Here is a 13,629-nt window from a genome sequence, read left to right on the forward strand (position 1 = left end):
GAAGATTTTATACTTGAAGGTGTTTTCAATCATTTTCTTAAGAGATATTTCTATGATTTCAATTATGAATATGCGGAACTAATTTCTTTTGCTAGGGCAAAGCCTTGAGCCTTAGCATGAATATGTGATTTTTTATTTAATTGTTTTTGATTGATTGCATGCATATTTTGAATTGTTAATCACCGGGATAAAAACTATCTAATTGTCTTAATGCCTGATCACCATTAGGATCTTTAGAAAAGTAATTTGATGCAATTTTGGTCGGAAGGTTCCCTGAAATTGACGCTGGCTTCTTGTGATTAATAATTGTAATTTCTCTTAGGATGAATATCACGTCTTAAGGATTGCATGGTTTTTCAAAGGATTTTCATAAAGCATAATGAGTCTTTCATGTTTAGATTTGATCTGAACGTCCGGACGGGTTGCATGTTAGATATACGTTCTATGTTGGAGGTTCCAAGTAGAATATGAATTAGGAAAATCTAACCTTCAAAGTGGCATGTGTAGATCATAAGTAATTGGTAAAAATTCATAGGATTGCTAGGTGATGGTGGAACCCTAGTGCTTTCTTAATTTGATTTTCTCAACTGGAATTACTCCAAAATTCGTCCATTTGATCCTGTTTTGCTCCAGAGGAAGTCGAAAATTCTATATTGAAAATACAATTCAAAGTATCAAAATTCTTCCAATATATTAACCAAAATATACTAAGATTAGGGTAAAATATATAATATAAAATCTACTCATCAGTTCCGATTGGAGAGATCTGCACTGGAAGGAAATGGAAAGGTTTACTGAACCTTCGAGAGAGAGCTCGAGAAATCTGAGAGAAAACACGCGTCCACGATCAGCAACACGCATCCAATATGTGTAAACCAGGCAAAAATGAAATTAAACAAATCAAGTAGGGGTAAAATCAGAAATACATTGTGCTTATGAACAGTGTTTCAGTTGATTTTCTCTTTTAATATATAATTTGAACGTAGTAATTTTAATCCTTATCTCATCTTGTGTCAAAATCAACTGTGTCCATGATTCTTCGTTATTGATGCACCATGAATGGAAAATGGCATTGGACTATGTGGGAGAATTATTATGAGGAGAAAATTTTCATAATCATTTTTAATACGGGTAGTATATTACGTATTTTTATGTAAATGGTGAAAAATTTTATTTTTATGTTATTAACTTTGTAACATGCATATTCCACCATTTATATAATAACACGTGATATACTATTTTATGTACTAGTCACAATACAAAATCTCCCTATTACGAGAACAGTTTATATACACGAATTCAACGTTTTGTAACGTTACAATTCAATATATTTCGTTGTCTTTAGAACGGAGCACTATATCAGTGATCATGTTCTGTCTCAATTAGTACCAGTGTGACATATACTGCCATCCTCCATATCCCTTTCTGTTTTTACACTCTCTTGTTTTTGTCAATTAAAGAGCAATTTTCTGTCTGCAAATTATGGTGGAAACATAATAAGTTTTATTTAATCCTATCCACAGATCATCGAAATTTAAGGAGTTACAATTACAGAGACAAAACCATATCTAAATTTAAGGAGTCAAAACCATATCCATTTTTATCTCTCAGTTTACCGACCATATTTTTTCTTTTCTTTTTTTTTATCAAATTACTAGTTGGATTATGGATATGATTAAAGACCAAGTATACTTCAGTTGCCTAATTTTACTCATGTTAGAGTGCTGCTCAGTCCACTCGTGAGGATAAAGCTGCTGCCCTTCAACTAATAGGAGCGACTGAAAAGCAATCGACGGCTGAAATTGAACCAACCAGCGACGGTTCTTGCGGCAAGGACACCGATAATTTTTTTCCGCGTTTCAATGCACAAATATAGAATACGCTACATACTAGCGCCTAAAATGAGTAAAAACTCCACACAAACATACGTTTCCAACCAATTAATCAAAAAAGGACAAATGAGGAAACTGACTCTAACATTTGGTTGGAAATAGAATGGTGATGGCAGCATGGAATTGGTGCTGGTCTTTATCCTTACCTAGGTGAGCTAAGGACTCGGAGAGATAGGATTTAACCATGGTTAGATTGTAACCAGAGTTCTCCCTCAACCCCCGTCACCCCTGTTTTGCCTCACCAATTACTCAATACTCTCAACTTTGATGCTCTCTCTCACTCCCTCATTATTTTTCATTTTCCATTAGTCTCCTCTTCATTTTTTTTTCCCCTCCACCTCTCAATTTCTGGTAACTTCCCTCTATAATTTTGTTATTGTCGTGTTTGTATTTTTCTCTAATCATGAGATTAACTCAGAAAAAGTTTTTGTATCATGGCGTGGCGTTATTAGTTTTATGTGTCTATTGCTGATCACATAAATATAGTTGAAATAAACGGACGAACAAACGAAATATAACTATGAACATTTTATTAAACGAGATTTGCCGAAACGACTATCACCAACGGACTACATCTTTACTGACATATTGTTCAACGAGCTACAAAACATCATATTTATAGAGAACTAACCTAACCCTAATAAGCAAGAAAACGAAACCCTAATACTAACGGGTTAAGCCCAGAAAACCAAACATTCAAATAAACCAAAATACTAATATTTTCCAACACCCCCGTCAAACTCATGGCGGTATACGATATGGGTTTGCAAACAAGCAGATGCAGACTGGCTCTGTTAGGCGACAGATAGGCAGGTTCCGCAACGCGGACAGATAGACAGACAGGCTCCGCAATGCGGACAGGTAGACAGACAGGCTCCACAATGCGGACAGGTAGACAGACAGGCTCCGCAATGCGGACAGGTAGACAGACAGGCTCCGCAATGCGGACATGTAGACAGACAGGCTCCGCAATGCGGACAGGTAGACATGCAGATAGGCAGGCTCCGCAATACGGACAGACAGAGCGAGCAATCAAGCAAGGAAACGAACAATGTAGGCTTCAATCAACAAGGCCCAACTAAAGGCCTTCAAACAAATCATAATAGCCCAACGGATTGTGGGCTCCATACTTTTTTCTTTTTTCCTTTTTCCTGTTTTCTTTTTCTATTTTTTCCTTTCTTTTCCTTCTTCTTTCTTCGGTTCCGGTAGCAAAATAGGCGAAAAACATGTGCAAACCAACATTCTGAACCAAGACTCCGAGGTGTGGTTTCAGCTTTTCAGGCGAGGAAGCAAGTGACAGCTGCCAGATTTCAGGCAATGGGTGGAGGCGTGACTGGGTGGCTTGGCAGCGGGGTGGATTCGAACGGTAGATGTGCTGGGTGACGATGCAGCGGAAGATGTGCAGCAGGTCAGGGAACAAAGCATCTGGAGTTGGGGTGGCAGCGGCAATCGAAAACTGGTGTGGGTATGGTTGTGGATCTAGGATCTAGTAGCGATTCAGAACAAACCGGAGAGGAACCGACAAGGAACCGAGACATACAAACAGAGACCAACAAACTGACATGAACAGAGCAGAAGCAGATTAAACCCGACGGTTCAATCCTGCTCTGATAGCAAGTTGAAATAAACAGACGAACAAACGAAATATAATTATGAACATTTTATTAAACGAGATTTGCCGAAACGACTATCACAAACTGACTACATCTTTACTGACATATTGTTCAACGAGCAACAAAACATCATATATATATATATATATATATATATATATATATATATATATATATATATAGAGAGAGAGAATTAACCTAACCCTAATAAGCAAAAAAAATGAAACCTTAATACTAACGGACTAAGCCCAGAAAACCAAACATTTAAATAAAACAAAATACTAATATTAACGAAATCCTAATACTAACGGACTAAGCCCAGAAAATCAAACATTCAAATAAACTAAAATACTAATATTTTCCGACAAACATGTGATATGAAAAGAGAAGTAGACACGTAAAAGAGAATAAAAAACCGTTCTAATTGATAAAAGAGATGACTATTTTGTGCAGAGAAGAAGATGGCGTCAAACGGGAACGGAGAGTTCAGCTTTGCGAGCGGAAACGGAAAGGTGACAACGGCGGCAAACGGTAACGGAACGGTGAGGAACGGGCTGGCGAAGATCCAGACGCAGAAGAAGGACAATGGGGTGTGTCACGACGACAGCACGCCACCTGTGAAGGCGCAGACGATCGACGAGCTCCACTCGCTGCAGAAGAGAAGTCGGCACCCACCACCCTAATGAAGGGCACTCAGGGTGGTACCTTTGCCGTCACCCTCTCTGAGGAGGAGCGACACAAGCAGCAGCTTCAGAGATAAACGCGTCGTTCGTTACGTCAACCGGCGGCGCGCTAGCAACTCTTTCTGGAGCCAAACTGGTCGCTCTCCAAGAGATAAACGCGTCTTCAAGGATGACACCACCCAGGACGACCTTTGGTGGGGATGGTAATAACTGATTATAATTACTACTGCCCGCATTTTTCACTTTTACCTTTTGTTACTGTGTGTAATTATATTTAAATGTGGTGGTTATCTTCATCTGTAGGGGCTCACCTAACATTGAAATGGACGAGCAAACGTTCATGGTCAACACAGAAAGAGATGTGGATTACTTGAATTCTTTGGACAAGGTCTTTACTTTTTCTTTTCTTTTTTTCCTGCTAAGAAACGACGAATTTATAGTTAATAAGTTTGAAATTTTGACTCGCGTTTATTCGATACCACGTCATTATATTAGAAACTAGATTTACTTGTATTTTATAAAACAGGTAAAAAGATTGTATGCCTGGTTTAGAATATTTACATGTTGAGGAAAAAGATTGGTGGTGGAAAAATGCATGCATGTTCGTATCCTTGCAATATATTGCTTTTAGGAGATAGTGATGGGTGGGTGATGGTATCTCCATTGTCCTTTTCCATAACTTGGCCAAGATTTCATTGGGAGTAGCAATGTTTGAGCGGTGCTCTGTATTTATCATATGCGTATTGCTGTGTTGTACTCGACCTCATCACTACTTCACTGGGAAAGAAGGAATTATTTATAAAGAACATGCATTAATACCAGTCAACTGTTCACTTTGTTGAGAAATTATTGTTTAGCACTGAAACACCGCATAGATATATTAGAACACGTTATGATGCATTGATAATTTAATACCAGTCAGACTGTTCCTTACAGTCCATATTGTTATGATGTTTACAAATATGTAAAATAGCTTAATGAACTAAGAAAGTAGCTGAAAAAATGTCTTGTTTATAAGATGGGATAAATGTTTGGGGGAAGAAATTAGTTGTTGAGTACGGATATATAATTTGTGTATAGCTATATTCTTTTTCGTACCTTGTTGATTAAGAAACGAGTGGTGGGGAGTAAGGGTGATTGACATTTTGATATTTACAGGTCTTTGTAAATGATCAATTTTTGAACTGGGGTCTGGAAAACAGATCAAAGTTCGGGTCGTGTCTGCCAGGGCTTATCACTCATTGCTCATGCACAACATGTAAGTAAAGCTTAGGAGTCTTTATGAACAATTTGCTTTCTCTGCAGTGTATGTTTATGTATACATTCCTTCCTCCTTTGGGTAAGACTGCCAGATAAGTCCTCTTAACGTTGCGTATGAGTTTTGACATTTAATCTTTTCTGAGTATTACCTATGTATCTGTGAGAGTTTAGAGAGAGAGATTTAGTAAGAAAGTTTAAAGAGAGAGAGAAGAAATAAAATTGTGAATTGTATTATTTCAATAATATTACACTTGGTATATATATACCATCATTTACATATATCCTCACTACTTATCTTACTAGCTAAGTAAAGTAAAACAAACTTTACTTAACTACCCTTAACATCCCCCCTCAAACTAAGCTGAGGTAGCCGAAGTGAGAGTTTGTCACGGAGAAAAATAAACCGATCCTTGGATAAAGCCTTAGTACATATGTCGGCAGTTTGATCCTGTGTACAGACAAAATGCACAGTGATGGAGTTGGCCAAAACTTTCTCACGAATAAAGTGATAATCAATCTCCACATGCTTGGTTCGAGCATGAAACAGAGGATTCTTAGCAAGAGAAAGAGCAGAGATGTTATCACACCAAAGTTTAGGAGGGCACGGAAGCAGGAGACCAATATCAACTAACAGCTTGCAGATCCAAGTTAACTCAGCAGCAGTATTAGCTAAAGAACGATATTCCGCTTCAGTTGAGGATCGAGCAACAGTGGGTTGCTTCTTGGCACTCCAACTAATAAGAGAATCACCCAGAAAAATACAAAAACCACCGGTGGAACGCCGATCAATAGGGCAACCAGCCCAATCGGCATCTGAGAAACTATTAATACTGAGGGGTGCAGAGCATTTGGGAAACCAAAGACCAAGAGTAATCGTGCCCTTCAAGTATCGGAGAATACGCTTGACAACCTGAAGATGTGATTCCCGAGGAGTGTGCATGAACTGACATACGAGATTGACTGCAAAGGACAAATCGGGTCGAGTCCAGGTTAAGTATTGGAGGCCGCCAACTAAGGATCTGTAGTCTTCAGGATTGGACAGTAAGGGAGAAGAATGATCCAATTTAGAAGTGCTCAGAGGAGTAACACAAGGTTTAGCACCATCCATGTGTGCCTTCTTGAGAAGATCCAGAATATATTTAGGCTGATTGATGAAGATGCCCTGAGAAGATCGCTTGACTTCAATACCAAGAAAATAATGCAGGAGTCCCAAATCCTTAACAGGAAATAATGCACAGAGTTGAGAAATCACAGAGTGACAAGCTGCAGAATCAGGGCCAGTGACAAGGATATCATCCACATAAACCAAGACATAGACCAAGGAATCACTGTTCTTAACAAATAAAGAATGATCATTGTTGGATCCAGAGAAACCAAGAGACTGTAATGCAGTTGTTAACTTGGCATACCAGGCTCGGGAAGCCTGTTTGAGACCGTACAGGGACTTATGCAAGTGACAGACATGATGGGGTTGAGTAGGATCTTCAAACCCTGGAGGTTGAACCATAAAAACAGACTCAGTGAGGGTGCCATGCAGAAAAGCATTACTCACATCCAACTGGTTGATAGACCAATCAAATTTAGCTGCAAGGGTTAAGAGAATGCGGATAGTGACTGGTTTGGCAACCGAACTGAATGTCTCATTGTAATCTAAGCCCTGTTGCTGATGAAATCCCTTGGCAACCAGACGGGCTTTGTATCTGTCCACTGAGCCATCAGGTTTCCGTTTAATACGAAAAACCCATTTACAACCTACTAAATTCTGAGAGGAAGTAGGAGGAACCAAAGACCAGGTACCAGTTTGAAGAAGCGCATTGAACTCTTCCTGCATAGCTTGTCGCCAGGGCAGGTGTTTAGAGGCTTGAAGGTAGGTGGAAGGTGTGTAATCAAGAGATAAAGATGAGGGAAGAGGATGCTTAGTTGCTAGAAGAGCCTTCGGTTTAAAAATACCAGATTTTGATCTAGTGGTCATAGGATGAATATTAGGTAGAGAAGAGGGTGGTAAGGAAGCTGAAGAAGAAGAAGGAGATAAGGGAATGGAATCAGAGATAGGTAACGAGACAGGAGAGGAGTGAGTAAATGTTAATGAGGTTGGGATGGAGGGGGAAGTGAAAATAGATGGAACTGGAGAGGAAGGACGGACAGGAGGTGAAGAAGAATGAAAAGGAAATGTGGTTTCATCAAAGATAACATGGCGAGAAATATAAAGTCGCCCAGTTTGAGCATCCAAACAACGATAACCTTTATGATTAAGGCTATAGCCTAAAAAGACACAAGCTTTGCTTCTCGGATCAAGTTTAGAGGAAGTGTAAGGTTGGAGCCAAGGATAACACCTACAACCGAAAACTTTCAAAGTTGTGTAATCTGGGGGTTTATGAAACAAGATTTCCCAAGGAGAGAGTTTACTACCAGTAGGCATGCGATTGATGAGATAAAGAGCCGTGGAGAAGGATTCAACCCAATAAGAATGAGGTACTTGAGATGCTGTAAGAAGAGTCCGAGCAGTTTCGACTAAATGCCTGTGCTTTCTTTCAGCACACCCGTTTTGTTCTGGAGTATGAGGGCAGCTCAGTTGATGAGAGATCCCATGTGTCTTCAAGAAATCAGAAAATTGATGATTAACAAACTCTCCACCAGAATCAGATCGCAGAGTAATAACCTTGAAACCCAAGAGATTTTCAACCACAGATTTGAAGTGAACAAAGGTACTGAAAACCTCAGATTTATATTTCAGTGGAAAGAACCATGAATACTTGGAAAAGTCATCAACCAATAGAAGATAATATCGAAATCCATTAACAGAAGAAACGGGCGCAGGACCCCATACATCAGTATGCAACAGCTCAAGAGGCTTGGTTGTTGTACAAGAAACAGAGGTAAATGGTTTGCGAGAACATTTGCCTAAAGCACAACTAGAGCATACAAATTTATGAATGTGATCTGAACAAGAGATACGAGACTGAGAGCCTAGTTTATGTAAAATCTTGAATGATGGATGGCCTAAGCGTTGATGCCAAATGCCCTGAGAAGCTGTAGTACTGGTCACATAAGCTTGATGATTGTCTGCAACAGGAGGTGCAAGAAAAGGATAGAAGCCAGCTTTGACAGGACCCTTAAAAAGCTCCTTCCCCGAAGTAAGATCCTTCACAAGGAAGTGAAAAGGATATAGATGAATGGAGCACCAGTTATCAACAATAAATTGATTGCCAGAAATCAAATCTTGTTTCAGATCAGGAACATGCAACACATTGTGCAAATCAAAAGTATGAGTAGAGGTAGGAAGACAAGAAGAACCAGAATGAGTGATAGGCAAACCTTTGCCATCGCCAATATAAACTTGATCAGGACCACTGTAGGGTTCAGGACTTTGAAGATTTGTATACGAGTTGGTCATATGAGAACTGGCACCGGTATCAAGAAGCCATGTGGGAGCATTGGAAGCATTGGAATGAGGGAAAGCATTGGAAGCAGTATTCGCATGATATGCAGTTTGTGAATGCTTGGTACCATAGTTAGGATTCAGACGATGCGGACAGTCAATAGCCTCATGATCAGATTGACGGCAAATTTGACAGGAAGTTCTTCGATTGAAATTGTGGAAATTTGGTTTGGATCCACGATTATTCTTCTGTTGACCTTGGCGAGAGAAATGCTGACCTTGGCGAGAGAAATTCGGACCTTGGCGACTGAAATTCTGACCTTGGCGAGAGAAATTCTGAAAATTTCTAGGATGAGAAAAATTCCGATCGAAGCCACGGCCATGAGAAGAAACAAAGTACGCCTGAGAATCAGCAGGTGGTGTAGGGAGAATGCCAGCAGAGGAATGATATGCTTGAAATGGCACTGAGGGAGAAACCTTCTTGCGATTTGCCAATTGAATCTCCTTACTAAGCAATAAGCCATGTAACTCATCAACAGTAGTGGAACCAAGACGAAATTGAATAGTGTCAACAAAAGCATCATATTCAGGCGGTAAGCCATGAAGAAGGACAGAGATGAGTTCCGAATCAGCAATCGGAGCACCAGCAGTCGCAAGAGCATCCGCAATTTCTTCAATTTGTTGAAGATAAGCAGCCGCAGTGGAATCACCTTTGGTAATCGTGCGAAGACGAGAGCGCAGTTCATGAATATGTGATTGCGACGCTGTAGCAAGACGAGATTCCAGTTTTGCCCACAGATCTCGAGCAGAGGTAACACCAACAGTGTAGGGAATCAGAGAATCCGAGAGTGTCGAATTGATCCAGATCAGAATGTTTTGATCATTCTCAAACCAGGTGATATATTGAGGATTCACAGTCGAAGTGCGATGTCCTGAAGAATCCAGAAGATACATGGGCGGCGCCACCAGAGATCCATCAATGAGGCCGGTGAGATTGTACCGACGAAAAATTGGTGCAAATAAAGCACTCCAGGTGATCCAATTTGTAGTTGTGAGTTTAATCGGAACCAGCGAACCAATATTCTGAATAGTAATCGAAGAACTGACCGAATTAGGGCACGAATTTGGGGCCGAAGAATCTGCAGGAGATGGCTGCGAGGTAGAATCAGAGGGAGACGATACCGCCATTGTTGGTAGCGACAAGAAGCAAAAGGAGAGAACACAGAGAACACAGAGAGACGAAGGATCGTCGGAGGTCGTTAGACACCGGCGAGTGATACCATGTGAGAGTTTAGAGAGAGAGATTTAGTAAGAAAGTTTAAAGAGAGAGAGAAGAAATAAAATTGTGAATTGTATTATTTCAATAATATTACACTTGGTATATATATACCATCATTTACATATATCCTCACTACTTATCTTACTAGCTAAGTAAAGTAAAACAAACTTTACTTAACTACCCTTAACAGTATCATCCCTAAGCACGTAGGTTTCCGTCTAGGTAGGTGAAAACATGTGTGATATTAGCTTAGTGTACGTACAATTCTATAACTCGGTGGGTCGCAGGTGTATCCGACCCACTCCTGAAGAGCTGGAGAATTCCGGTACTCCGGACTTCACTATATACAATGCTGGCCAGTTCTCGTGTAATCGTTGCACCCACTACATGACATCCTCTACTAGCATAGACCTTAATCTTGCTAGGAGGGAAATGGTCATCCTCGGCACCATGTACACTGGGGAAATGAAGAAAGGTCTTTTCAGTGTCATGCATTATCTCATGCCTAAGCGACAAATCCTATCCCTACATTCTGGCTGCAATATGGGGAAAGATGGAGATGTTGCCCTTTTCTTTGGATTGTCAGGTATAGTATCGTCAATAGATCGCGGTTGTCGTCTTGCTCTCGCAGCTATATGATATGTGCCCTCTTACTCTCTTACTCTCTCTCGCTCTCTGTTAGCTATGACAGTTTAATTGTTTCTTATGGATGTTATTTGCCTTTTCTTTTCATTTTACTATTTAGGTACTGGAAAGATGACTCTGTCTACGGAGCACAATAGGTACTTGATTGGAGATGATGAACACTGCTGGACTGAGAACGGTGTGTCAAATATCGAAGGTGGTTGCTACGCCAAGTGCATTGACCTGTCAAGGGAGAAAGAGCCTGATATTTGGAACACCATCAAGTTTGGCGCTGGTAATATATCACCTTGATTTCTTGGATATGTGGATGTGATAGAATCAAGATGATGAAGTAATAGTGTTTAATTTGTTTGGTCTTTTGAATTCGACTTGAATTTATCGGATTTTTCTTCATTGGCAGTGTTGGAAAACATCGTGTTTGATAAGCACACACGAGAGGTGGACTATTCTGACAAATCTGTTACAGGTAAATATCAATTGTTTTCATCCCAAAGTTCACACAATTTGAGTTTGAATCTCATACGGTGATTGATTATGCTTATACATAATTCTGAGGGACCATATAATATATTGAGCTGTTTTTCTTCTGGTTGCAGGGAACACTCGTGCAGCTTACCCCATCGAATACACTCCCAACGCAAAGATACCATGCGTTGGTCCACATCCAAAGAATGTCATACTTTTGGCATGCGATGCATTTGGTGTGCTCCCTCCAGTGAGCAAGTTAAACCTTGCTCAGACCATGTACCACTTCATCAGTGGCTACACTGCTCTGGTAAATTCAACTTCTCTATTTGTACTTGTGAACACGTAACATTTCAGTTACTATATTAACTAATTGTTGATAAATTTATAGGTTGCCGGAACTGAAGATGGTATCAAGGAGCCAACAGCAACATTCTCAGCGTGCTTCGGTGCAGCATTTATAATGTTGCATCCTACTAAGTATGCAGCAATGCTGGCTGGTCCGGTGGAAGGTATATGTGCATTCGATTATCATCATAATTTTAGAGAATCATTTCCGTGAGAAGATCTTAACCAAACAAACATCTTTCTTTCCTGCAGCTATGGATCAGGAAAGTGCATTAAGTTGCCCTACACCAGGAAAATCATTGACGCCATCCACTCTGGCAGCCTCTTAAACGCGAAGTACAAGAAGACTGAAGTGTTTAGACTTGAAATCCCCACTGAGGTCGAGGGAGTGCCTTCAGAAATACTGGATCCAGTGAACACTGTAAGTTGGTTTTCTCTTTATATACCGTTTCCCGTTCGGTCTTGACCTTCATCATTAATGTGATATCCGAATCTTATATGTGGTTGCAGTGGTCGAACATGAATGCATACAATGAAACTCTGATGAAGCTGGCTGGCCTCTTCAAGAGAAACTTTGAGACTTTCACAAACTACAAGATTGGGAAGGACAACAAGCTGACCGAGGAGATACTTGCGGCCGGACCAAATTTCTAAAACCTTGGCAAAAAAGAAGAATAACTAGAAACTCTAGGGAAGCTTGGGGGTCAAGGCAATCGATGGAAATAAGAATTGGACAGATTCAGAAGTAGGCGTATTGTTATTCTATTCATTAGATATGCTTAATGGTTCTTTTGTACTTTTTATGTCCTATTAATATATATAATCAAAGGAGGTTGTTTCTCTCCATTTCCTTCCCCTCTCATTTTCTTCAAAATTCATTTGTTTCGAAGTTAATTTGAAATTCTGGACACAAATTTAAAGGGAAACAAAGAAAAGAAGGCAGTTTCCAGTCACCAATTTACAAAATTGAGTAGTTTTGGACAGTATTTAGGAGTTATAATAGAATGCCTACTATATTCTAGCTAAAGGGCACCTAACTCTCAACTTATATTTTTCTTAAACTGGTGCGAGCGTCGTTTTAGATACAAATCTTATATTGAAACTCAAATATTTTAATTTCACTAAAAAAGTATTTCAAAATTCCGAGGCATTGGAGACAGAAAATGTAATATTTGGACTCAAATACATTTCACTTTTGCAGGAGCCAAGCAATCAAATCCTTTAGCAATTAACCCAAACTTGGGAAAGTGGAGCTAAATTGTGCATGCAACATGCATATCTCACTACAACAATCAAATAACTAGTGGACTCTGGAGAACATCAAAGGAGGTGATGTGAGACTTGGAGCTCAAGATTTCAATGGCTATAAAAAGCCATTGTTTGTGTCTTGCTTCTCAATGGGTATAAAAGCGAAGACGGTGTCGTACTTCTCAACAGGTACAAGATCATTGTTTGTGTCTTGAATTTTCGATTTGCAGGTCTTTCTAAATTAACAATCCTTGAACTAGGATGATGCGATCCACAAAACAAAATCAAAGTGCAGATTGTGTCTGCCGGGACAGGATGGTGGATTATTCAAACAAATCTCCTACAGGTAATGAGAGAGCGTGAAAATCATTTTTCATATCCGATCGTGCAGCCTACCCCATCGAATACATTATTATCATCTGTATTATTGAGTAATCACAAGGTTGCTGGAACCGAAGAGGGTATTAAGGAGCCACAGGCAACATTCTCAGCTTGCTTTGGGGCATCATTTTTATGTTGCATCCTACCAAGTATGCAGCAATGTTGACTGAGAAGACGCAGAAGCATATTCCTAATACTAATATAGTCCAACTCCGAACCCAAATTTCAAATGTCTAATTTGATTTGGGTGTTCCAAACTCAATGACTTTCAAATTGGAATTGGTAAGAAAAGTTCCAATCCGACTTGCCTCTCTCACTCTCCCTCTCATTTTTTTTTTTCGGTTTCGCAGTGGTCGGACAAGAATGCATACAATGAGACACCGATGAAGTTGGCTGGTCTATTCAAGAACAACTTTGAGACCTTCACTAACTATCA

At 39.8% G+C, this 13,629-nt stretch overlaps 2 pseudogenes; both read left to right on the forward strand.

The window, feature by feature from the left end:
* The first annotated feature begins 3,966 nt into the window (after nucleotides 1–3,966).
* On the forward strand, nucleotides 3,967–4,343 carry LOC126604639 (phosphoenolpyruvate carboxykinase (ATP)-like; annotated as a pseudogene).
* On the forward strand, nucleotides 4,313–12,958 carry LOC126604635 (phosphoenolpyruvate carboxykinase (ATP) 1-like; annotated as a pseudogene).
* The last annotated feature ends 671 nt before the right edge of the window (nucleotides 12,959–13,629 follow it).

The sequence above is a fragment of the Malus sylvestris genome, chromosome 15, assembly GCF_916048215.2.
Source record: "Malus sylvestris chromosome 15, drMalSylv7.2, whole genome shotgun sequence".
Classification (NCBI taxonomy): Eukaryota; Viridiplantae; Streptophyta; class Magnoliopsida; order Rosales; family Rosaceae; genus Malus; species Malus sylvestris.